At 44.4% G+C, this 27,965-nt stretch overlaps 1 protein-coding gene and 1 pseudogene across 4 annotated transcripts in view; one reads left to right on the forward strand and one right to left on the reverse strand.

The window, feature by feature from the left end:
* The window catches only part of CLDND1 (claudin domain containing 1), a 69,591-nt gene that overhangs the window by 17,067 nt on the left and 24,559 nt on the right, over positions 1-27,965 (reverse strand). The window lies entirely within an intron of this gene.
* Positions 24,672-24,765, forward strand: LOC120363147 (small nucleolar RNA U13; annotated as a pseudogene).

Here is a 27,965-nt window from a genome sequence, read left to right on the forward strand (position 1 = left end):
ACCTCTTCAAGGAGAACTACAAGCCATTGCTCAAAGAAATAAGAGAAGATACAAACAGATGGAGAAACATTCCATGTTCATGGTTAGGAAGAATCAACATCGTGAAAATGGCCATACTGCCCAAAGTAATTTACAGATTCAATGCTATCCCCATCAAGCTACCAATGACCTTCTTCACAGAACTGGAAAAAAACACCTTAAACTTCATATGGAACCCAAAGAGAGCCCGCATAGCCAAGTCAATTCTAAGCAAAAAGAACAAAGCGGGAGGCATCACACTACCGGACTTCAAACTATACTACAAGGCTACAGTAATCAAAACAGCATGGTACTGGTACCAAAACAGAGATATAGATCAATGGAACAGAACAGAGGCCTCAGAGGAAATACAACATACCCACAACCATCTGATCTTCGACAAACCTGACAAAAACAAGCAATGGGGAAAGGACTCCCTGTTTAATAAATGGTGTTGGGAAAACTGGCTAGCCATGTGCAGAAAGCAGAAACAGGACCCCTTCCTGACACCTTACACCAAAATTAACTCCAGATGGATTAAAGACTTAAACATCAGACCTAATGCCATAAAAACCTTAGAAGAAAATCTAGGCAAAACCATTCAGGACATAGGCGTAGGCAAGGACTTCATGACCAAAACGCCAAAAGCAATGGCAACAAAAGCCAAAATAGACAAATGGGACCTAATCAAACTCCACAGCTTCTGCACGGCAAAAGAAACAGTCAGTAGAGTGAATCGGCAACCAACAGAATGGGAAAAAATTTTTGCAGTCTACCCATCTGACAAGGGGCTGATATCCAGAATTTACAAAGAACTAAAGCAGATCTACAAGAAAAAAACAAACAAGCCCATTCAAAAATGGGCAAAGGATATGAACAGATACTTTACAAAAGAAGACATACAGGAGGCCAACAAACATGAAAAAATGCTCATCATCACTGGTCATCAGAGAAATGCAAATCAAAACCACATTGAGATACCATCTCACACCAGTTAGAATGGCGATCATTAAAAAATCGGGAAACAACAGATGCTGGAGAGGATGTGGAGAAATAGAAACACTTTTACACTGTTGGTGGGAATGTAAATTAATTCAACCATTGTGGAAGACAATGTGGCGATTCCTCAAGGACCTAAAAATAGAAATCCCATTTGACCCAGCAATCCCATTACTGGGTATATATCCAAAGGATTATAAATCATTCTACTACAAGGACACATGCACACGAATGTTCATTTCAGCACTGTTTACAATAGCAAAGACCTGGAACCAACCCAAATGCCCAACGATGATAGACTGGATAGGGAAAATGTGGTACATATACACCATGGAATATTATGCAGCCATCAAAAACGATGAGTTCACGTCCTTTGTAGGGACATGGATGAACCTGGAAACCATCATTCTCAGCAAACTGACACAAGAGCAGAAAATCAAACACTGTATATTCTCGCTCATAGGCGGGTGTTGAACAATGAGAACACATGGACACAGGGAGGGGAGCACTACACACTGGGGTCCGTTGGGGGGAAATGGGGGAGGGGCGGGGGGGTGGGGAAATGGGAAGAGATAGCATGGGGTGAAATGACAGATACAGGTGAGGGGACGGAAGGCAGCAAAGCACACTGCCATGTGTGTACCTATGCAACAATCTTGCATGTTCATCACATGTACCCCAAAACCTAAAATGCAATTAAAAAAAAATATATATATATATATATATATACATTCAACAAAAAAAAAAAAGAGAGAAAGGAACAGAAAGAAGCAATTGCTATGAATGTCAGGGTTGGGGAATACTTCTGGAGAGAAGAGAGGGGTTGGCATTGTGCCCGTCTGCAGCCCTTTCTGGAAGTACAGAGTCTAGTGGGGAAGACAGCAGCACAAGTGGAGATTCAGGCCGCAGCACCAGGCAGTTCCCTTCCACCTTCCCGCCTCCTTGCCCTCTCCTTTGGGAAACATGATTTTATTTCTTCTTTGCCTTTCTAACTAGATCGAGTTTCTGATGGGAGAATTCATATACAGGATGTATAGCATCAACATGAACAGCCAGCTGGAATTGACGGCTTTGTTGATACCCCAGCCAGGCACATCCCTGATTCCTCTGCTAAGTACATCTGGATGTTTCTGCTGTCCAGGATTCTCAGCCACATGCTCGGTGTCCACTCCCAGATCCTGGAAATCCCCTGGCATCCCCCTCAAAAGGAGAGACGCTCACTCACAATTCTGTGTAGAAATTGTCTCTGTGTCTTTTTTTTTTTTTTTTTGAGACAGTCACTGTCGATCAGACTGTAGTTCAATGGTGTGATCTCAGCTCACTGCAACCTCCACCTCCCAGGTGCAAGCAGTTCTCTTGCCTCAGCCTCCCAAATAGCTGGAGTTACAGGCACCTGCAACCATGCCTGGCTAATTTTGTATTTTTAGTGGAGACAGGGTTACGCCATATTGGTCAGGCTGGTCTTGAACTTCTGGTCTCACCTAGGCCTTCTAAATTGCTGGGATTACAGGTGTAGCCACCGCCCCTGGCCATTTCTGTGTCATCCCCCTAGGCCAGCCTCTGCATGTTTGGGCTCGATGAGGCTGTGACTGTCCAGCTGGCTGTCATCTTTAGTGCTGTCTCTGTGCCTCCTCCATCCTTCCCAGCTGCCCATAAATTCATTTTTTCTTTTTATTTCTTTGAGATGGAATTTTGCTCTGTCACCCAGGCGGGAGTACAGTGGCATGATTTTGGCTCATTGCAACCTCTGCCTCCCATGTTCCAGCAATTTTCCTGCCTCAGCCTCCCAACTAGCTGGGATTACAGACAGGTGCCACCACACCTGGCTAATTTTTGTATTTTTAGTAAGATAGGGCTTCACCATGTTGGTTAGCCTGGTCTCGAAGTCCTGATCTCAAGTGATCCACCCCACTTCGACCTCCCAAAGTGCTGGGATTACAGATATAAACCATAGTGCCCAGCCTCAGATTTTAAACTCAGCTTGAGTGGGCTTTTCTTGCTAGCAGCTAAGAGCTCTGACCCCTATGATCTTCCTCCACGCAGTAGGAAGCGTTTGGATGTTTCTGGATCTAAAATCCAAGTGTCTAAGCCGAGCATTAGTCGCAAGTACAGATGGTCACACAATTTTTTGACTTTACAATGGCACAAAAATCACATTCAGTAGAAACTGTGCTTCCAGTACTAACACAACTTTTCCATTTTTACTGTTAGTATAATATTCAATAAATTGCATGATGGCCAGGTGCAGTGGCTCATGCCTTTAATCCCAGTACTTCAGGAGGCTCAGGTGAGAGGATCACTTGAACCCAGGAGTTAGAGACCAGCCTGGGAAACATAGTGAGACACTGTCTCTATAAAGAAGATAAAAATTAGCCACGTGCAGTCATGTGCACTTGTAATCCCATCTACTTGGGAGGCTGAGGCAGGAGGGATCACTTAAGGCCAGGAGGCTGAAGCTGCAGTGAACTATAATCATGCCACTGCACTCCAGCCTGGGTAACAGAGCAGGACCTCATCTCTCAAAAAATAAAAAATTTTGGCCAGACGTAGTGGCTTACACCTGTAATCCCAGAACTTTGGGAGGCTGAGATGGGTGGATCATGACAAGGTCAGGAGTTCAAGACCAGCATGACCAACATGGTGAAACCCTCTTTCTACTAAAAATACAAAATTTAGCTAGTGCTCACACCTGTAATCCCAGCTACTCGGGAGGCTAAGGCAGGAGAATAACTGGAACCTGATAGGCAGAGGTTGCAGTGAGCCAAGATTGCCCCACCGCACTCCAACCTGGATGACACTGTGAGACTGTCTCAAAAAATAATAAATGCATTTTCAACTTAGTATATTTTCAACTTTTTTTTTTTTTTTTTTTTTTGGAGACACAGGATCTCGCTGTATTGCCCAGACTGGTCTTGAACTCCTGGGATCAAGCAATCTTCCCACCTTGACTTCCCAAAGTATTGGGATTATGGACCAAAGTATTGGGATTATGGACCACTTGGCTGCTATTACCAATTTATGATAGATTTATGGGGATATGACCCCATCATGATTCAAGGAGCATCTGTAATCATGCTGAAAATGGGGGTGGCTTGTGTGAGGAAAGGTGGAACAAAAAACAAAAGAGAAATAGGCCAGGCACACTGGCTCACTACTAAAAATACAAAAAAAAAAAAAAAAAAAAAAATTAGCCAGGCACTGTGGCGCACACCTGTAATCCCAGCTACTCGGGAGGCTGAGGCAAGAGAATTGCCTGAATCTGGGAGACAGAGATTGCAGTGAGCCGAGATCACATCACTGTACTCCAGCCTGGGCAACAGAGCAAGACTGCCTCAAAAGGAAAAAAAAAAAAAAAAGAACAAAAATGGTGTAAGTTAGAAATTTTATTGAACTGTAAGTGAACTAAACACTCCAAATTAAAGTGAGATAGTGAGATTGAATTTTAAGAAACACAAACAAAAACATGACCCATCTATCGAATGTGTAGAAGAGGCACCCTTTAAATACAAAAACACAGCTAAGATGAAAACAACAGGATGAAAAAAGATATCTATGTAAACATTAGTTATAAGAAAGCTCTATTAACATTAGATAAATAGATAAGTAATATGTGGGCTTCCCACTTCTTTCACAGAACAATTAAAAACAGAATATGAGGTTGGTGCAGTGGCTCAGGCCTGTTATCCCAGCACTTTGGGAGGCTAAGGTGGGCAGATCACCTGAGGTCAGGAGTTCAAGACCAGCCTGGCCAGCATGGTGAAACCTTGTCTCTACTAAAAATACAAAAATTAGCCAGGCATGATGGCAGGTGTCTTTGACCCCAGACACTTGAGAGCCTGCCATGGGAGAATGGCTTGAATCTGGGAGGCACAAGTTGCAGTGAACTGAGATTATACCACATACTCCAGCCTGGGTGACAGAGCAAGATGCCATCTCAAAAACAAACAAACAAATACCAGAGAATGGTACACTTTCAACTGCTGCATTTTGTGGCATGTGAATTACATGTGAATTTCTTAAACGACTGGTAGGAGAAGGAAGGCACTGAAAATTATATTTTGGTTTTGTAATTAAACAACAGGTTTCTTCCTTTCTCCCCCCAAAATGTCCCCTTTCAGTTTCTGCAAACTTTCTCCTTCCCTCCCCTATCCATCCACCCAGAGGAACTTTTATCTGTTCCCACCCAACCAGATTAGAAGCCTTTGTTTGTCCTTTAATTTGAGGCCTGCTAGGTAAATTAGAAGCCCCAAGTCAAGAAAGAGAGGCGTTCCAGAGCCCTGTTCCATCTGAGCCTCCCACGCCCCATGACTCACTTTACCCCCATAACATGCCTCTCCTCTGGTTTACCATCTGAAAGAAAGAATAAACTTATTTTTCTTACTCACCAATAATTTATATAAACCAAATTGCAAACAAGGGTGTCCTTAGCAACCTGATCACATTCTCTTCAAATACCAATTGCTCTCCAGTAAAGGTACTGTCTTTCCAGACAACATCAATTCACTTGGAAATCTCACTTAAAACAGAAAAGTTAAGGTTTTCAAAGGTTTGCTGTGGGCAAAGCATTTGCGGGAATGCATGGAGCTGAAGGTCAAAGGCAAAGAAAAAAAGGCATAAATTATTTTGCTCTTATTTCATTTGTCCTTATATGCCCATGGTTAGTGATTAGTGCAGTGACAAAAATCTGCTTTTGCAGTTTGTTTGTTTGTTTGTTTGTTTGTTTGTTTTTTAGGAGACAGTCTTGTTCTGTAGCCCAGGCAGAAGGGCAGTGGCACAATCTCAGCTCACTGCAATCTCCATCTCATGGGTTCAAGAGATTCTCCTGCTTCAGCCTCCTGAGGAGCTGGGATTACAAACACCCATCACCATGCCTGGCTAATTTGTGTGTTTTTAGTACGGGCAGAGTTTCACCATGTTGTCCAAACTGGTCTCAAACGCTCACAGGAGAAACATCATGTGATCTGCCCACCTCAACCTCCCAAAATACTGGGATTACAGGTGTGAGCCACCTCACCTGGCCAGGTCAATTTTCTCTAATGGAAGTAACAAAATAGGTATGACCAAAAAATCACAGATATATCAAAAACTTTAAAACAGTGTTGGAGGCCAGGGGCAGTGGCTCATGACTATAATCCCAACACCTTGGGAAGCCAAGGCAGAAGGATCACTTAAGACCAACGGTTTGAGACCATCCTGGTCAACACAGTGAGACCTCTTGTCTATAAAACATTTTTTTAATGATACAGGAAAATGCTCACTTGGGTAGTGACAGTTTCAATGCATCATTGCCTGGTCTTCTGGGTTTTGCTTTGAACTTTGTGATAGATGATTAAGTCATGTGTCCAAGCTCAGGGGCTTCCCATTGTACACAGATAATGCTCTCTGGAGCACCCAGTTCCAATCCCCCTCCCTTCAACTTGTCCCAGTGTATCATATTCAGCCCAGACCAGGGTAAGCCCCACTCATATCATCAGCCTTGCCTAGGCCAATGGCCTAGAAAAGATCCCCATCAGCCCCCGCAAAGGGCAGGGTGACTCAGTTGACCCACATGGTGCAGGCCAGCTGCCTGCCTTGCACTGTCTCCAGACCTGGGCCAGTGTACAAAGTACACAGCCAGGGCCCTGTGCTCAAAAGGGTCCCTAACGCTTGCTTGAATGCTCTGCTGCTTTAATTTTTTTTTTTCTTTTTTGAGACATAGTCTCTCACTGTCACCTAGGCTAGAGTGCAATGGCGCGATCTCGGCTCACCGCAACCTCCGCCTCCTGGGTTCAGGCAATTCTCCTGCCTCAGCCTCCTGAGTAGCTGGGATTCAAGGCACACGCCACCATGCTCAGCTAATTTTTTGTATTTTTAGTAGAGACGAGGTTTGACCATGTTGACCAGGATGGTCTCGATCTCTTGACCTCGTGATCCACCCGCCTCGGCCTCCCAAAGTGCTGGGATTACAGGCTTGAGCCACCGCGCCCGGCCCCTCTCTTTCTTTTTTCTTGAGACAGAGTCTTACTCTGTGGCCTAAGCTGGAGTGCAGGTTCACAATCTCAGCTCACTGCAACCTCCGCTTCCTGGGTTCAAGTGATTCTCCTGCTTCAGCCTCCTGAATAGCTGGAGCCACAGGCGTGTACCACCACACCTGGCTAATTTTTGTATTTGTAGTAGAGACAGGGTTTTGCCAAGTTGGGCAGGCTGGTCATGAACTCCTGGCTTCAGCATATCTGCCCGCCTTGGCCACCCAAAGTGTTGGGATAACAGATGTGAGCCACCGCACTCAGCTTGACTCACTTTCTAAAATGAGCAGTACCCGCGGAAGGAGTGTCTAGCTCAGCCTTCTCCCAAGCTCACAGGACATGGAATGAGGTGCCAACAGACCCTTCAGAGAAACTCCTTTCCCTGTCCTCTGTGACCAGGAGGAAAGGAGGCTTAGTGGTCTGGTATTTCTGGGTGTGCAGCCTCCTTGTTTCTTCCTTATCTTTCTTGCCCATATCATATATCAGGTCCCTTGGATCAGGGACAGAACTAGATTGTACCCCTCTGGGTGGCCGCTCACTACAATTTAGGGCTAGGTAACTGGTTTAGGGAGTTCCAGGTTCACAGAGGGAGAGGAACTGCTCAGGATAGGTTATTCCCAGAGCCTCCCCCATGCCAGATTGAGATGATTCAGGTGACAAGATTTAGAGCAGATTTTGGACTCCTGAGTTGATGTTATAATGGGATGAGGCCTTGGGGCAGGGTGAATGTATTTTGTATTTGGACTGAACATACATCTTTGGGGTCTAGAGAGCTGACTAGATAGGCAGACTGTCTCTCCCCACACAATGATGTCCATGCCCTAATCCCCAAGAACCTCTGAATATGTCACCTTATGTAGCCAAAGGGACTTTTCACGTGAAATTAGCAATGGGTTTGAGATGAGGAGATTGGCCTGGATACCCAGGTGAGCCCAATCTAACCACATGTTCTTAAAAGCACAGGACTTTCTTGGGCTTAAACAGGAATGATAAGGAGGAATGGGAAGTCTGAGAAGTCACCACACCACACAAGGAGCAACCATGAGTCTTGTTCACCTCGTGTATCCCCAGAGCCTGGACCCAAGCAGGTGTTTGGCCACAGAAAGCCCAAATAAAGTGAACTTTAGTGGTTTCTTTTTGTTTCTGACATGGAGTTTTGCTCTTGTGGCCCAAGCTGTAGTGCAATGGTGCAGTCTTGGCTCACTGCAACCTCTGCCTCCTAGATTCAGGCAATTCTCCTAAGCCTCTCCAGTAGCATGTGCCACCACACCTGGATAATTTTTTGTATTTTTAATAGACATGGGGTTTCACCATGTTAGCCAGGCTGGTCTCGAACTCCTGACCTCAGATGATCCACCCACCTCAGACTCCCAAAGTGCTGGGATTACAGGCATGAGCCACTAGAGTGAACCTTTAAGCACTGGATTCCAGCTAGCAGCCATGTGGGTGAATTATTTAACCTCTCTGACCCCCTGTCATCCCATTTCTATGGATATCAGAAGTAAGGGCAGTGAAATAAACCACCCAATGTTATCCAATGAATGAACAGTGAGGCTGGCCCCACTGCAAGCCCTTCGGAACCCTTCTGGTTGACAAATCCAGCAGCCCCCGGCCCCCACCTCGGCCTGGCTACAATGGGCAGAACTCCCGGGTAAACAGGAGTGAAGCTTCTCATGGCCCCATTTTGTTCCTTTGCTTCATTCTGTGCCTTTGTTTTCTGGTGACTGGTTGTCATCCCATTTCCTGAGCACAGACCAGCAGAGGGTGCCAGTGCCCATGCAGAGACCTTCAGCTCCCAGAGCTGCCCTGCAGAAGAGCTGCTGTAGGGAAGGGCCTGCTCCTGACCACCCACAAGTGTCTTAATAATGAGGGGCACCTACTGGTTCATAACCTGGCTCTGTGGCTAGACAGAGCCCCTAGACAAAGGACTTCATCTCCATGGCTGCAGTTTTCACAGCTGTGAAAGGGGACAGGGGAAACAGACCTCCCAGGGGTACTGGGACAGTAAAATAAAGCAACTCATGGACGGCTTCTAGCACAGTCCCTCGCACTTAATCTTTGTTAAACTTCCATTCTTTTTGTTTTGTTTTTTGAGACAGAGCCTTGCTCTGTTGCACAGGCTGGAGTGCAGTGGCACAGTCTCAGCTCATTGCAACCTCTGCCTCCTGGGTTCAAGTGATTCTTCTGTGTCAGCCTCCTGAGTAGGTGGGATTACAGGCACCACCCCAACACACACACACACACACACACACACACACACACACACACACCATGCCTGGTTAATTTTTGCACTTTTATGAGAGACACGGTTTTGCCATGTTGGCCAGTCTGGTCTTGAATTCCTGACTCCAGTTGATCTGCCCACCTCAGCCTCCCAAAGTGCTGGGATTACAGTTGTGAGCCAATGAACCCAGCTGAATTTGCATTCTTTATCAAGAGTCAATCTCAAAGGACTCTCATTTCAGATTCTGCCCAAACCACATGAATCATTTTTTGGACTCAGCTGGCTATCTCCTTTTTCTCCACACTTTTATGTCTTTACCAAGTCTTCCCTCTGTACTTAAAGAGCACTCCCCAACAGCCTAGCCATCACTCTCAGGTTTACTAGAAACTATACAGGGGGCCCAATTCAAAAGGCTCTACTAAGCAGGGTGCTCCTTTCATTTTAAAACTGCCGCAGGCCACGTGTAAATTCAAGACACTGCCTTTGCTTGTATATTTCTACTGTCTTCCAGCCTAAAACCCAGCCAGTCCTAACATTGACTGACTGCCCATGTATGTTACATAAGACCCCATGCTGGGCAGGGATACTGAGATAAGTAAGACACAATCACACATCACCTGGAAGCACCTCCAACAGAGACAGAGATAGCAACAGATGATTTCAGAACAGCGTATGTGCCTGTCCACAGACACCCACTCTCAGGAGGGGAAACCTAATTCAGTTCCCAAGAACCTACCAGATACCACCCTTCAAAGGAAGAGTGGTCTCCACTTCACAGACTTACTTTCAAGGCCAAAGTCAAACAGAAACCAGCAGGACAAGGACTGGACCCCAGGTTTGGCTGACATCACTATCTCCCTTATCGCAAGGAGGCAGAGGCCCCTTGAAGATGTCCTTTTGCACAAGCTCCGAAGTATCTACTAAATGTGGGTCATTATGGCTGAAAATGCATTTTTTCCCCTTGTCCTTGCAGCTGCTCTGTAAGCTTGGGCTGTGGCCTGATGTTCATCTACCCCAGTCCTAGCCAACTGCTGGCAAACAGATCACAGGGTTGTGACCCTTGGAATTGGAAGCCATTCTACACAGTGTCTCTTCTAGGTGCTGTTTCTCATCAACCATTAAACCACAAACAGGCCAGGTGACAAAACACCCAGTTCCTTCACACGGTCATTCCTTCTCCCTCTCGCTTCACCTGATGCGGAATAATTTGTCAGCCAAACTTAAGCATTACAAGAATATGCAACAGAAAGAATTGGAGAACTCAGTAATCCAAAAGCTGCTAAATGAGGGTTTTCTGCAGTTTGGGAGGTAATGTAAAGCAGTTCCAAGAAAAGTGAAGTCACAGCCTCTACAGCTTATTTTCAGTTCTTAGAAAAGAGCCAGGGTCGAAGGGAAAGCAGCTCTGCCCCAGCACACAGACTCCATGGTCTGGCGGGGGATGTTTGCTGATAAACCACCTTGGATTTGGCACCAGAAACCAAAAACTTCTGACTTATATTTTCAGTTGGCGATATCAAGGAGGAAACACAAGCCAAAGCAGTGAAAGTTATTAACATTCAGAGAAACCGCACAGCTCAGCTAACATGCTGGGGTGACACCCTTCCAGCACCAAGCCACCAGCAGTTTTGAGGCGACTGTCAGAAGAAAACACAGTGGCCCCCTTTTCCTACCCCACCCCGCCCCACATTCCTGAGATGTGTTATCACTCTGGCCACCATGTCAGCCCAACCCGCATTTTCAATGGACATTATTTACCAGACGTTGGGGGAGGACGAGTGGGGCAGGATATGGTGCAGGTGGTTTTCGGCAGCTCGGGTCTGCTTTCTGGCATACAAGCAGGTTTCACCACAGTAGGGCAGGCTTCAGGTTAAGATCTCAGGAGTCTACTACACATCCAGCTCATATACTACCAGGTGCCCTATAATACTTTTGTGAATAAGGTTTGCCTTTTATTATTATTTATTCTGAGACAGAATCTGGCTTCATCTTCCAGGCAGGGGTACAGTCACACAATCTCAGCTCATGGAAACCTCCGCCTCCTGAGTTCAAGAAATTCTCATGCCTCAGCCTTCAGAGTAGCTGAGATTACAGATGTGTGCCATCATGCCTGGCAAACATTTTTCTATTTTTAGTAGAGATAGGGTCTCAGTATGTTGCCTAAGCTGGTCTCAAACTCCTGGCCTCCAGTGTTTAGTCTGCCTGACCTCCCAAAGTGTTAGGATTACAGATAGGAGCCACTGCACCCAGCCATTGTGACTAAATTTTAACCTAAGAATTATGTAGCAGAGATCTCATTGTCTGCACCAAAATTTAATTTCAATGTAATCAAAAGAAACTCATCCAGTGACCCAGCCAGGGAGAGTGCCTAAGGAGAAATGATGATGAAATGGAATGCCGTGTCTCAGATGGGACCCTAGAACAGGAAAGGACATTAGGAATAACTCCCAGAAATCTGAATGAAGTACAGACTTGGGTTAATAAAAGCATCTCAATATTTGTTCATTAATTTTAACAAATGCACCATACTAATGTAAGATGTTAATAATAGGGTAAGCTGGGTACAGGTACATGGGAACTCTTTGTATGATCTCTGCAATTTCTCTCTCTCTCTCTCTCTCTCTCTCTCTCTCTCTCTCTCTCTCTCGGGGTGTGTGTGTGTGTGTGTGTGTGTGTAGACAAGCAAGAATGTACTGATAATCCCAGCAATAATGATTTAGTGCCTACCAAGTGTCACATACCATGTAAAAATGATCGACACATATCTTCATTTATTCCTCGCACTAGTGCTATGAGCTGGGCATAATCTGCATTTTACAGATAAAGAAACTGAAAAACAGAGATACTAGGTACCTTGCTCATAGTCACATGGCAAAGTTAGTGGCAGATGAAGGGCTCAAATTCAGGTTGACAGGACAGCTCAGCAATATTGCCTCAAATATCCCAGACTGTGAACATGAAACAGTTCAAAACAAGCTGCATGAGGGCCATGAAAACAAGGCACACTTTCCAATCTGCCCCACATTAAAAAGAAAAGAGTTTAAAAGCAGAGCACATGCCAGGCACAGTGGCTCATGCCTGTAATTCCAGCACTTTGGGAGGCCAAAGCAGTTGGATCATGAGGTCAAAAGATTGACACTATCCTGGCCAACATGGTGAAACCCCATCTCTACTAAAAATACTTTTTTAAAAAATTAGCTGGTCATGGTGGCATGGGCCTGTAGTCCCAGCTACTCAGGAGGTTGAGGCAGGAGAATCACTTGATCCTGGGAGGTGGAGGTTGCAGTGAGACAAGATCATGCCATTGCACTCCAGCCTGGCAACAGAGTGAGATTCTGTCTCAAAAAAAACAAACAAAAAACACAGCACACCCAAAACACAACACTCAATGCTGGAGAGGATGTCCGTAAGTCCACCAATATCACCATACATTCTGCACAATCAAGAAATTTACTTGGATGGGGGTGGGGTGGGCTCCCGTGTGTAATTCTAGCACTTTGGGAGGCCAACGCCGGTGGATTACCTGAGGTCAGGGGTCTGAGACCAGCCTGGTCAACATGGCAAAACCCTACTTCTATCAAAAATACAAACAGCCTGGTGTGGTGGCACACTCCTGTAATCCCAGCTACTCTTTCAAGGAAAGGCTGAGCTGGAGAAATGTCTGAACTTGGGAGGGGGAAGTTGAAGTGAGCTGAGATTTTTCAACTGCCCTCTAGCCTGGGAGACACAGTGAAACTCCCTCTCAAAAAAAAAAAAAAAAAAAAAAAAAAAAAAAGAGGGCGAGGTGTGGTGACTCACACCTGTAATCTCAGTACTTTGGGAGCCCTAAGTGGGTGGATCACCTGAGGTCAGGAGTTTGAGACCAGCCTAGTCAACATGAAGAAACCTAGTTTCTCCTAAAAATACAAATATATGCATATACAAATATATGCATATATAGATATATACATATACATACATACATATACTTTAGCCAGGCAGTGCCACAGCTATCCCATTCATCACCAATGTTTGTTGATGTCTCTTCCTCTCTCTCTCTCTCTCTCTCTGTTTGTTCTGGAGATGGAGTCTTGCTCTCTGAAGCTTCCCAGGCTGGAAGTGCCGTGGTGTGATCTTGGCTCACTGCAACCTTCACCTCCTGGGTTTAAGTGATTCTTCTGCCTCAACCTCCCAAGTAGCTGGGACTGCAGGCATGCATCACCATGCCTGCCTAATTTTTGTATTTTTAGTAGGGATGGAGTTTCACCATACTGGTCAGAATAGTCTCGAACTCCTGACCTCCAGTGATCCACTTGCCCTGGCTCCGAAAGTGCTAGGATTCCAAGCATGAACCACCATGCCGGTTGTTGTTTTTTTTTAAATTTGGGATCTCCGTATGTTTCCCAGGTAGGACCTCAAGTGATCCTCCCACCTCAGCCTACTGAATTGCTGAGATTACAGGTGAGTGTCACCTTGCCTGGCATCATTTTGTCACCACAGACCCCTCTCATTCCCTTTCATAGGAAGTCACTGACCACCAGAAAAGCTTGAGCCAAGAACCAGGGAAACTGATATTTGAACTCATTTCTGTTGGGTGCCAAACTTCTCTGTGCCACCTTCTGTGGAAATTGGAGGTGGCAAGATACAGTGGCTCACGCATATAACAGCATTTGAGAAGCCTAGGTGGGTGGATCACCTGAGGCTATTGCACTCCAGCCTGGACAACAAGAGTAAAACTCTGTCTTGAAAAAAAGAAAGAAGGAGAAGGAAAGAGATAAAGGAAGAAAGAAGAGAGGAAGTGAGCGAAAGAGAGAAGAAAGAAAGAGAGAGAGAAAGGAAGAAAGGAAGGAAGGAAGGAAGGAAGGAAGGAAGGAAGGAAGGAAGGAAGGAAATCAGAGGCTTTGGTCCCTTAGTCTGCCACACTCTGGAGTAATTCTGTCCCTGCTTGAATGTGATCTCCTTGAGGCAAAGTCTGGGTCTCCTTCCTCTTGCGTGCCCACCCTGGCCTGTCTGTCCCACACTAGCTGCTCAATGAAGGCTGGCCCATGTAGAATATGGGTTTGCGGCATCCCAAGACTTGGAGTTGTAGAAGATGTGAGTGAGAAGCCTTGGAATGCTCTGCCCATCAGGAAATGTGTCTATCCCAGAGTTCAGCCGAGAAGCTCTGCTGCCTCCGACGCCAGTGCTGAGAGCTCCCCTACCTAGGGTGGACCCTTGGATGGCCAAGTACATTGGCTCAATATTTGCCTTGAGTAGCTGGGTGCAGTGGCTCCAGCCACTGTTGCATCTGTAATCCTAGTACTTTGAGAGGCTGAGGTGGGTATTCAGAATATGATGAACATAATATCTGAAATGTTTTGAGTGTAACACAAAATTTGAAAGCAAATTTTAAAATTAGGTGTAATTCCATTACGTCAATATAAAAAATTCCCTCATGGCAAAACACGGTAAGCAAAGTCAAAGGACAAACAACAAACTTAAAAGCAACAGTATAAGTCATATCTCCAAGAGCTAATTTGCTTAATACAGCTAAATCTCCTACATATCAATAATAAAACAGTAATCATATAATAGAAAAATAGGTAGCATATAGGAACAGTGAGCTCTCAGAGAAAGAATTACAAATGACTCGTTCACATGAAAAGATACCCAAAGTCTGTAATAAGAGATATATAAGTTAAAAATCAAAATAACATTTTCACCAATCAGATAAACTCTAGTAGCACTCTGTACTGTTGAGTGTATAAGGAAACAGACACACTAAAACCTTGTTTGTGGAAGTACATACCGATAAAATGTTAATGGAGAACAATCTGGAAATGTGGAAGATGATGTATGTACATGTAAGTATTATGTACTTCAGCACTGATATAACAGGAAGAGTGGTGGGGACTACTAAAGCATGTTACATTCAGTGGATTGAGTGAATGCTCTTCAGCCATCGCAAAGAATGAGGCAGTCCTGTGAGTACCAAGATGAAGTGACCTTTTAGATACCCAGAGCAGCAGATCTTTTACCTTGTTGGCTTCACTGCTGGTAGAATCATCTTTGGTAAGGTAATGCAGAACATCTAATCCAAGAATATGACCTCCATAAATACCAAAGAATTCAAAGCTACCGATTGGGGAGAGAGCTTTTTTATAAAGCAGTGTTAAAATCTACAAATTACCTAGAAAACAGAACATCCTGCAGAAAACTCAAACTAAAAACATCCAAAATGGAATTCTTTGTTGTTGTTGTTGTTGTTGTTGTTTTTTGAGACGGAGTTTTGCTCTTGTTACCCAGGCTGGAGTGCAATGGTGCGATCTTGGATCACCGCAACCTCCGCCTCCCAGGTTCAGGCAATTCTCCTGCCTCAGTCTCCTGAGTAGCTGGGATTATAGGCACGCACCACCATGCCCAGCTAATTTTTTTGTATTTTTAGTAGAGACGGAGTTTCACCATGTTGACCAGGTTGGTCTCGATCTCTCGACCTTGTGATCCACCCGCCTCGGCCTCCCAAAGTGCTGGGATTACAGGCTTGAGCCACCACACCCGGCCTCAAAATGGAATTCTTTACTGCACTTGCACGCTAACCTGTCTCATCATCCTACCAAATCTGCTTCTTTTCCTCCTCAGACAACCTCAGAGAGCTCAGACATCCTTAAACTCCCTGTAAGCTCATGATGTTAAAAAACAGGTTGTTGGGGGAATGCTGGGAAGATGGCCGCCTAAGAACAGCTCAGGACTTCAGCTCCCAGTGAAAGTGCAGAGGGTGAGTGGACGCCGCATTTCCAGATGAACTCTTATTGCCCACAGACCAGGAGATACCCAGGCAGAGGGGTCGCCAGCGCCGCAGTCCCGGCCAGTGCGGCTGTTTTGGCCCCCGCGGGGCTGATTCCGCCCGCGCGGCTGCTGTGACCACGCCCTGTTGCTGCGGTTCTCCGGACAAAAGCCACTGGTCTGGGAGCCCTCTTAGCTGGCGAGCAGAGCCCTGAGACGGCAGAGTTGCCCATTCAGCTGAAATAGCGAGCCAGGCCAGGAGATTCCTAGGCAAAAAACCCGCCAGGAGCCGGTGTCGCAGTTCGAGCCGACTCAGTGAGTCACAGCACGGGAGATCCCGGCGCCTTTTCAACAAGCGACCGGAACGCGGGGTCGTTCAACTTAAAAGAAAAGACTCTGAGTCAGGGAGCCAGGTGATCAGGCTCGGTTGGTCCCATCCCTCCACCCCCACAACAATGAAAACAAAAACAGTAATTGGAAACCCTCTGGGTTGAGCCCTTCAAACCAAGCACAGCTGAACCGGGAGGGTCCGGCTCGGCAGGGGAGGGGCTTCTGCCATTACTGAGACTCTCCACCACTACGGAGAAAGGCAACCCGCCGTTGCCGAGGCAACCTGCCACAACAGAGAGAGTCCGCCATAACAGAGGCGGGGCCACTATTGCTGAGACAGTTCTAACTACGCCTATATAAACAGGACTGCAGGGAAGAGCTCAGGGCAGCTGGGCGGAGCCCACAGCAGCTCAGCAAAGCCCCTGCGGGCAGGCAGTGGCTAGACGTGCTGCTAGCTGGGCGGGTCAGACCTGAAAGAAAAATCAAAAAAGGCAGTAGTGCAATGGAAACTCATAAAGCTCCAACTCCCTTGGACAGAGCACCTGGGAACAAAAAGTGCTTTATGAGTTCAGCTGCAACAGACCTAAACATACCTGCCCAGAAGCTCTGAACGAACAACGGAGCTCACAACTCAGGACTTAAGCCCCAATAAAAGATAGACTGTCTCCTCAAGTAGCTCCCTGACCCCCATAGATCCAAAGACTCACCTCATAAAGGAGAGAACGGACTGACAGTAGGCGAGCATCCTTCTGGGACAAAGATAGCAGAAGAGGAAACTGGCAGCAACCCTTACTGTTCTGCAGCTGCTGCAGGTGATCGCCAGGCAAGCAGGGCCTGGAGAGGACCTCAGCAGTCCTACAGCAGAGGGGCCAGACTGTTAGAAGAAAGGCTTAAAAAAAAAAAAAAAAAAAAAAAAAGAAGTAACTTTAGCATCCACGAAGTAGAAGCTCACTCAGAGACCCAATCTGAAAAACAGTAATTACAAAGACAACAAGTGGATAAACCCACGAAAATGGGAAGAAACCAGCGCAAAAAGGAGGAAAACTCCCGAAACCAGAACATCTCTCCTCCTAAAAAGGATCACAACTCCTCACCAGCAAGGGAACCAGACCGGATGGAGAAGGAGTGTGATGAAATGACAGAATCAGACTTCAGAAGGTGGGTAGTAAGAAACTACAGTGAGCTAAAAGAACACATTCTAACCCAACGCAAAGAAAATAGGAACCTCGAAAAAAGAAGGGACAAAATGCGGACGAGAATGGACAGCATAGAGAGGATTATAAGTGAATTGATGGAGCTGAAAAACGCAACACGAGAACTTCGTGAAGTATGCACAAGCTTCAACAGCTGAATTGACTAAGCAGAAGAAAGGATATCAGAGGTCAAAGATCAACTCAATGAAATAAAAAGAGAAGGCAAGAACAGAGAAAAAAGCACAAAAAGGAATGAACAAAATCTTCAAGAAATGTGGGACTATGTGAAAAGACCTAATCTACGTCTGATAGGTGTACCTGAATGTGATGAAGAGAATGAATCCAAGCTGGAAAATACTCTTCAGGATATTATCCAGGAAAACTTCCCCAACCTAGCAAGGTAGACCAATATTCAAATACAGGAAATACAGAGAACACCACAAAGATATTCCTCAAGAAGAGCAACCCCAAGGCACATAATCGTCAGATTCACCAGGGTTGAAATGAAAGAGAAAATGCTAAGGGCAGCCAGAGAGAAAGGTCAGGTTACCCACAAAGGGAAGCCCATTAGACTCACAGCAGATCTCTCAGCAGAAACCCTACAAGCCAGAAGAGATTGGGGGCCAATATTCAACATCCTTAAAGAAAAGAACTTTCAACCCAGAATCTCCTATCCAGCCAAACTAAGCTACCTAAGTGAAGGAAAAGTAAAATCCTTTGTGAACAAGCAAGCACTCAGAGATTTCATCACCACCAAACCTACTCTACAAGAACTCCTGAAAGATGCTCTACACATATAAAGAAACAACCAGTACCAGCCACTCCAAAAACACACCAAATGGTAAAAGAGCATCAACACAATCAAGAAGCTGCATCAACTAACCAACAAAACAGCCAGGTAGCATCAAAATGACAGCATCAAATTCACACATAACAATACTATCCCTAAATGTCAATGGACTAAATGCCCCAATCAAAAGACACAGACTGGCAAATTGGATAAAAAGCCAAAACCCATCAGTGTGCTGTATCCAGGAAACCCATCTTACATGCAAGGATACACAAAGGCTCAAAATAAAGGGATGGAGAAAGATCTACCAAGCAAATGGAGAGCAAAAAAAAGCAGGAGTTGCAATTCTCATCTCTGATAAAATAGACTTTAAAGCCACAAAGATCAAAAGAGACAAAGAAGAACATTACATAATGGTAAAAGGATCACTAAAACAAGAAGAGCTAACGATCCTAAATATATACGCACCCAATACAGGAGCACCCAGATACATAAGGCAAGTTCTTAATGACTTACAAAGAGACTTAGACTCCCACACAATAACAGTGGGAGACTTTAACACCCCATTGTCAATATTAGACAGATCAACCAGACAGAAAATCAACAAGGATATCCAGGACCTGAATTCAGACCTGGAACAAGCAAACCTAATAGACATTTACAGAACTCTCCACCCCAAATCCACAGAATATACATTCTTCTCAGCACCACACTACACCTACTCTAAAATTGACCACATAATTGGCAATAAATCACTCCTCAGCAAATGCAAAAGAACAGAAATCATAACAAACAGTCTCTCAGACCACAGTGCAATCGAGTTAGAACTCAGAATGCAGAAACTAATTCAGAACCGCACAGCTTCATGGAAACTGAATAACTTGCTCTTGAATGTTGACTGGATAAACAATGAAATGAAGGCAGAAATAAAGATGTTCTTCGAAACCAATGAGAACAAAGACACAACATACCAGAATCTCTGGGACACATTTAAAGCAGTCTCTAGAGGAAAATATATAGCAATGAGTGCCCACATGAGAAGAAAGGAGAGATCTAAAATTGACACCCTATCATCAAAATTGAAAGAGCTAGAGGAGCAAGATCAAAAAAACTCAAAACCTAGCAGAAGACAGGAAATAACTAAGATCAGAGCAGAACTGAAGTAAACAGAGACACAAAAAACTCTTCAAAAAATCAATAAATCCAGGAGCTGGTTTTTTGAAAAGATCAACAAAATAGACAGACCACTAGCCAGATTAATAAAAAAGAAAAGAGAGAATAACCAAATTGATGCAATAAAAAACGATAAAGGGGATATCACCACAGATTCCACAGAAATCCAAACCATCATCAGAGATTATTACAAACAACTCTATGCACATAAACTAGTAAACCTGGAAGAAATGGATAAATTCCTGGACACCGGCTTCCTCCCAAGCCTAAACCCAGAAGAAGCCGAAACCCTGAATAGACCAATAACATGGTCTGAAGTCGAGGCAGCAATAAAGAGCCTACCACCCAAAAAAAGCCCAGGTCCAGATGGGTTCACAGCTGAATTCTACCAGACATACAAAGAGGAGCTGATACCATTCCTTCTGAAACTATTCCAGACAATCCAAAAAGAGGGAATCCTTCCCAAATCATTTTACGAGACAAACATCATCCTGATACCAAAACCCGGCAGAGACTCAACAAGAAAAGAAAATTTCAGGCCAATATCCATGATGAACATAGATGCAAAAATCTTCAATAAAATACTGGCAAACCGATTACAACACCATATCAAAAAGCTCATCCACCATGATCAAGTAGGATTCATCCCAGGGATGCAAGGCTGGTTCAACATACGCAAGTCCATAAACGTAATTCACCACATAAACAGAACCAAAGACAAAAACCACATGATTATCTCAATTGATGCAGAGAAGGCTTTTGACAAAATTCAACAACCCTTTATGCTAAAAACCCTCAATAAACTAGGTATTGACGGAACGTATCTCAAAACAATAAAAGCTATTTATGACAAACCAACAGCCAATATCATACTGAATGGGCAAAAACTGGAAGCATTCCCTTTGAAATCTGGCACTAGACAAGGATGCCCTCTCTCACCACTCCTATTGAATATAGTACTGGAAGTTCTAGCCAGAGCAATCAGGCAAGAAAAAGAAATAAAGGGTATCCAAATTGGAAAGGAGGAAATCGAATTGTCTCTATTTGCAGATGACATGATTGTATATCTGGAAGACCCCATCATCTCAGCCCAAAATCTCCTGAAACTGATAAACAACTTCAGCAAAGTCTCAGGATACAAAATCAACGTGCAAAAATCACAAGCATTCCTATACACCAGTAATAGGCTTAAAGAGAGCCAAATCAAAAACGAACTGCCATTCACAATTGCTGCAAAGAGAATAAAGTACCTAGGAATACAACTAACAAGGAACGTAAAGGACCTCTTCAAGGAGAACTACAAGCCATTGCTCAACGAAATAAGAGAGGATACAAACAGATGGAGAAACATTCCATGTTCATGGTTAGGAAGAATCAACATCGTGAAAATGGCCATACTGCCCAAAGTAATTTACAGATTCAATGCTATTCCCATCAAGCTACCAATGACCTTCTTCACAGAACCGGAAAAAAACACCTTAAACTTCATATGGAACCAAAAGAGAGCCCGCATAGCCAAGTCAATTCTAAGCAAAAAGAACAAAGCAGGAGGCATCACACTACTGGACTTCAAACTATACTACAAGGCTACAGTAATCAAAACAGCATGGTACTGGTACCAAAACAGAGATATAGACCAATGGAACAGAACAGAGGCCTCAGAGGAAATACAACATACCCACAACCATCTGATCTTCGACAAACCTGACAAAAACAAGCAATGGGGAAAGGATTCCCTGTTTAATAAATGGTGTTGGGAAAACTGGTTAGCCATGTGCAGAAAGCAGAAACAGGACCCCTTCCTGACACATTACACCAAAATTAACTCCAGATGGATTAAAGATTTAAACATCAGACCTAACACCATAAAAACCCTAGAAGAAAATCTAGGCAAAACCATTCAGGACATAGGCGTAGGCAGGGACTTCATGACCAAAATGCCAAAAGCAATGGCAACAAAAGCCAAAATAGACAAATGGGACCTAATCAAACTCCACAGCTTCTGCACGGCAAAAGAAACAGTCAGTAGAGTGAATTGGCAACCAACAGAATGGGAAAAAATTTTTGCAGTCTACCCATCTGAAAAGGGGCTGATATCCAGAGTTTACAAAGAACTAAAACAGATCTACAAGAAAAAGACAAACAAGCCCATTCGAAAATGGGCGAAGGATATGAACAGATACTTTACAAAAGAAGACATACAGGAGGCCAACAAACATATGAAAAAATGTTCATCATCACTGGTCATCAGAGAAATGCAAATCAAAACCACACTGAGATACCATCTCACACCAGTTAGAATGGCGATCCTTAAAAAATCTGGAAACAACAGATGCTGGAGAGGACGTGGAGAAACAGGAACACTTTTACACTGTTGGTGGGAGTGTAAATTAATTCAACCATTGTGGAAGACAATGTGGCGATTCCTCAAGGACCTAAAAATAGAAATCCCATTTGACCCAGCAATCCCATTACTGGGTATATATCCAAAGGATTATAAATCATTCTACTACAAGGACACGTGCACACCAATGTTCATTTCAGCACTGTTTACAATAGCAAAGACCTGGAACCAACCCAAATGCCCAACAATGATAGACTGGATAGGGAAAATGTGGTACATATACACCATGGAATATTACGCAGCCATCAAAAACGATGAGTTCACGTCCTTTGTAGGGACATGGATGAACCTGGAAACCATCATTCTCAGCAAACTGACACAAGAGCAGAAAATCAAACACCACATGTTCTCACTCATAGGCGGGTGTTGAACAATGAGAACACATGGACACAGGGAGGGGAGCACTACACACTGGGGTCCGTTGGGGGGAAATGGGGGAGTGGCAGTGGGGTGGGGAGGTGGGAAGAGATAGCATGGGGAGAAATGACAGATACAGGTGAGGGGACGGAAGGCAGCAAACCACACTGCCATGTGTGTACCTATGCAACAATCTTGCATGTTCTTCACATTTACCCCAAAACCTAAAATGCAATTTAAAAAAAAAAAACAGCCAGAGGGTGATTAACTCATGAATCCCCAAGTGTGTTCTCAGATCATCCACAGGAACCAAAAAGCAGTGAACTTTTCCAAGTGCACAGAAACAGAAGCAGAAAGCAAGTGATTTAATCAAGACACCACAGAGATTCAAGGTAAGCATCTACTTACCACGTGAATGAGTGTCTCATTTTGATCTCTGTCTTAACCAACTATACAAAATTTCTATGAACTGAGAAAAGATTTATTATACTCCCTTGTGAAATCTGAGGTACTAGATTAACTGAATCCATAACTGCTAAACTATGAAACACAACTAAAGGCTAAATTATGAAGCTTCAGTTTTTTTTGTTTTTTTGTTTTTTTGTTTTTTGTTTTGAGACGGAGTTTCGCTCGTTACCCAGGCTGGAGTGCAATGGCGCGATCTCGGCTCACCGCAACCTCCGCCTCCTGGGCTCAGGCAATTCTCCTGCCTCAGCCTCCTAAGTAGCTGGGATTACAGGCATGCACCACCACGCCCAGCTAGTTTTTTGTATTTTTAGTAGAGACGGGGTTTCACCATGTTGACCAGGATGGTCTCGATCTTTCGACCTCGTGATCCACCTGCCTCGGCCTCCCAAAGTGCTGGGATTACAGGCTTGAGCCACCGCGCCCGGCCGAAGCTTCAGTTTTATATCAGGCAACCTCCTGACATAACCACAATCTAGATAAAAAATAAAGCTCAACAACATACACACATCCCCAGAAAATCACACAGAACACCAACACATAGAAAGGTGGGCCTGCTTCCTATCCACAACACTGTCAAGCTTGCTCTGGTAAATGAAAGCCAGGAAGCTCATCCCTGAACAGGATGAAAGGGGATGAATACAAGCACAAGGAAGCCCTTCCATGAAGAGAGTTTGGAGTGTGTCTCTGTGTGTATATGTACTCACATTTTTAGTCTCCTAGGTGTGTGAAGGACAAATAAATCTTGGGGCCCCTAAATCACTAAGCTAAAGGAAAAAACCAAGCTGGGAACTGCTTAGGGATAACCTGCCTGTCACTGAGATAGATGCATAGCTGATTGCCTACTTTGGAAAGGCCAATCAAAAACTCAAAGAATGCAAGCATTCCCCTCTCTCACCTATCTGTGACCCAGAAGCTCCTTCCAGCTTCAAGTCTCCTTCAAGTTGTTCTGCCTTTCCAGACACAACCATTGTACTTCTTACATATGTTGGCTGATGTCTCACGTCTCCCTAAAATGCGTAAAACTAAGCTGTGTCCCGATCACCCTGGGCACATGTCATCAGGACTTCCTGAGGCTGTCTCAAGAGCGCGCATCTTCAAACTTGGCAAAATTAAACTTTCTAAATTAACTGAAACTTGTCTCAGATTTTCAGGGTTACAAATAATACCAACAAATCAGTAGACCCGCTGAAGGGAAAAAGAAGGTAGTCTAACTTCATTATGACTACAAAAATGAATCTGGTATATCCATACAATAGGATATTACTTAGCAAATAAAAGGAAAAGAACTACTGACACATAAAACACCACAGATGAATCTCGAAATAATCACATTGAATGAAAAAAGCCAGAAAAAAAGAATACCTACTGTATGATTCTATTTATATGTTAGAAAATGAAAACTAATCTACAGTTACAAAAAGCTTATCAGTGGTTGCCTGTGGATCAGAGGCAGGAGGGAGACAGTACTGAAGGGTACAAGGAAACTGTTGGGATGACAAGTACGTCTATTATCTCTAGTAGTGACAGCTCTATGGCTGAATACCTGTGTGAAAACATCTAACTTTACACTTCTAATATGTGCAGCTTGGGTGTCACTTGACTCCTCAATAAAACTGTCTAAAATTTCTTGGTAAAAATAAGTTCACATTGACCACCAATCGGGATCAACTGAAACCTTACAAAACGAAGATTATTTTCACTTTCAGAAGGATATCTGATCGCAGTTACATATCATGCTTTGTGGACAAGCAATTTCAGAATAAATACAGATGTCAAATACTTAAATGTCTCTATTTCTTCCCATTCATCCTTTTCATGATTTAAAAGGAGCTAAAGCATTTAATTAAAAATTCCCATCACTTCAAGTTTCTTAGAGAGACTCTGAAATTCAACAAACATTTAACTTTTTGGAAAAGACGGGACCTTAAACACCATCCTGTCTAACTTTCTCAATTTAAGGAAGTCTATTTCAGTTCTTTTTTAATTCCCAAGTGTGACAATTGGGTTTCCACACTCAAACCTGCGTGTGAACCTTTCTACAACATCAGCACATTACCAGTCTGACATTTAAAAATAAAGGTCAATTTCAACTGTCCAGTCAATTTTACAAGATTCCAAATCTTTTTCCTTAAACCTTTTTACGTCAGTACACTATCTGTCTGATGTTTAAAAGTAAATTTAAAGGCCAGGCGCGGTGACTCAAGCCTGTAATCCCAGCACTTTGGGAGGCCGAGGTGGGTGGATCACGAGGTCAAGAGATTGAGACCATCCTGGTCAACATGGTGAAACCCCGTCTCTACTAGAAATACAAAAAATTAGCTGGGCATGGTGGCGTGTGCCTGTAATCCCAGCTACTCAGGAGGCTGAGGCAGGAGAATTGCCTGAACCCAGGAGGCGGAGGTTGCGGTGAGCCGAGATCATGCCATTGCACTCCAGCCTGGGTAACAAGAGCAAAACTCCGTCTCTAAAAAAAAAAAAAAGAAAAAGAAAAGTTAAGGCTTACGTTGTATTAATTAAATATTCTTGAGACTTGCTCAAATAGAAAACAACTGCAAATATATACTCATGTGTTGCTTAATAATGGGGGTACATTCTTAAAAATGCATCATTAGGCAATTCACTGTGGACATCACAGTGGACTTACACAAACCTAGACAGTCTAGCCTACTACACATGTGCCTAGATGGTAGTCTATTACTCCTAGGTTACAGACCTATATGGCAGCTTACTGTAATGAATACTATAGTATGTGCGTATCTAAACATAGAAAAGATACTGTAAAAATACAGCATAAAAGATAAAAATTGGCACTCACCATGAATGGAGGCTGCAGGACTAAAAGTTGCTACACTTTTACAGGGACTGGCTGCACAGTGAGTTTTTTTACACCAGCATCACCACAAAAACATGAGTCATTAAGAAATTTTGAATACTACAGCTTCACTAGGCAATGGGAATTTTTCAGCTCCCTCATAATCCGTGGGACCAAAATCATATACGAGCTCTGATGACCTCACTGGCACTATGCAGTACATAACAGTACTACACAAATTAGGTGTAGTATATACGTGGTTGTTCAAATTTATAGTAGTCCCAAGCTACAAACTCAAGACCTTCAGCTAAACAAAAAAAGACATGTCAAAAAGTTTTAATTCCTGTCTCCTTCCCAGTGTTCTCCTGATTATTTCAGTACTGAAAATAACTTTCTCTGGTTGCTGAGATGTTTAAATGAGTTCATTACTATGAAATCACTTCTAAAAAGTTAAGCATTATTTAAATTAAGAGGTATTATTAGCATAACAAAGAAAATATTTTGGCATGGGAGGGGGCAAGCCTATAGCAGACGCGGGGTTCAGAGAAAGGAAAGAAAGAGGGAAGAGAAAGAGAATGTGAACACATGCCGGTCTCCCTAAAAGAAATGTAAATGTATATGGGTATCTCCCTTGATCCTCATCAGCAGTATGTTTTTGTTTTGTTTTGTTTTGTTTTTACAGACACCTACCCTGCATTTGCTGATGCACTGGCAGCAGCCTGTTTAAATCAGAGTGTGACATGTTACACTGCATGTCAGGGTGGTAAACATCGATGATCTTCCACACAGCTGAGAAGATGAAAAACACTAAATTCTGATCAATTGATTAATAAACAAAGATAGTGTTTTCTTCAAATACACGATTAATTTCACTACCAATACTTTATTCGCAGGATACAAATTATAACTGCTGTTAAAGATAGGAGGGGATGACCGCAATAAGAGATTTTAAGAGAAGGCAGAACTATTTATTTTTTTCTATTTATTTTTTATTTGACACTCGTTCCACATAAGTTTATTTAAAAGAGTAAAGTGCAAGGCAGCCTGTACCCTAATGTCATGTTTCCAGCTTGCTGCTAGGAGACGCAGTCTGGGTAAGAGAGAATCTGTAGTATAAGTGAAATCCCCTAAGACTAAACATGCGCACATTCCAGCTAAGGACAGTGAACCAGTATCCCCTGCAAAGTGTAAACACTTACTTCTAAGTTAAAACAATTGTAAGCAAAATTTCCAAAGTCAACTACCTTTAGCTTGGGGCTAGAGCAATCACTTAACTCTACCTCCCACAGCTGGCATCAACAAGTTCCTTAAATCTTAAGCTACTTCCAAGCTTTCTTTGCTGAATAAAAATGGCGCTGCTTTTCCCATCACAATATTGTTGATTTCTCAGTAATCCTTAGAGTCTTTAACCATCAAACGCAATTGGCCTCATTTAAATGCCACCCTTCCCTGAACACTGCCAAGTGCTTTTTTGAGGGTTGGGCCAGGAGGTAAGGGTGGCCGCTTCTATCTACAAGGCTGCAACTTTCTCAGCTAGAATACTGGGGATAACTCCCTCTCACTTTTCTTCATAACCTCTGCCTTCCCCAAAACTGTTGCCTTTGCCTCCCTTAAAACACACTCCAATGCAAACTGTCCCCAAAGTGCAGCAGCACTTAAGCTTCTCTGTGCCCCTCGCACCCATCAGTGCCATCTTTAATGCACCGTTCACAGTTAGTCCCATGCATTAGCCTTTCCGGGGGTCGTTCAGAGCCACCTGCCGGGCAGGCACCACCACGCCAGCCTCTCCGAAACACAGCCTGTGCACCCGAAGGAACCCAAGCGCTGAGTCCAGCCCCGCTGCAGCGGAGGGCAGGGACCAGCACGCACACCCTCAAGTCTACATAAAGACCCTCCCCGGGGCTGTCGCCGGCACCCACGCTGGGACCACCACCTCCCTGGGCGGCAGATGGGGGTCTGGAGGGCACACCGGAGAGGCAGGGAGGAGGCCGGTAGGAGCAGAGGTCACCGGGACAGGCTTGCCTTCCCCTCCCTTCCAGGGGCAGCGGGTCCCAGTCCCCACCCCTCTCTCAGGGCCCCGGTGCTGCGGGCGGCGAAGGCGCATGCCCGACGCCTGGGTGCCTTGCGGTACCTGAACCCACCTGGTCAAGGGGCAGGGTGGAGGGGCCGCGGCAGGGTGAAGTCCGTGGTCCTGGCGGCGCTGGAGGGCGACAGAAAGGCTTAGACTAGGGACTGCTCGCGACTTCGCGCCCTGCCGCTGCCTGCGCTGGCTGCCAGTGACCGCTTCCCGCCTCCGACTTCCAGCAACTCTCAGCACGCTTCCCCACCTTGTGCACGCAGGCGCGGACGGGGACGGCCGCCCACGGCACCATCACGGCGTGGGACCCTGACGCGACAGCCAATCAGAGAGCGCCGACGGCCTTCCACGGCACCATCACGGCGTGGGACCCTGAC

The sequence above is a fragment of the Saimiri boliviensis genome, chromosome 8 (genome assembly GCF_048565385.1).
Source record: "Saimiri boliviensis isolate mSaiBol1 chromosome 8, mSaiBol1.pri, whole genome shotgun sequence".
Classification (NCBI taxonomy): domain Eukaryota; kingdom Metazoa; phylum Chordata; class Mammalia; order Primates; family Cebidae; genus Saimiri; species Saimiri boliviensis.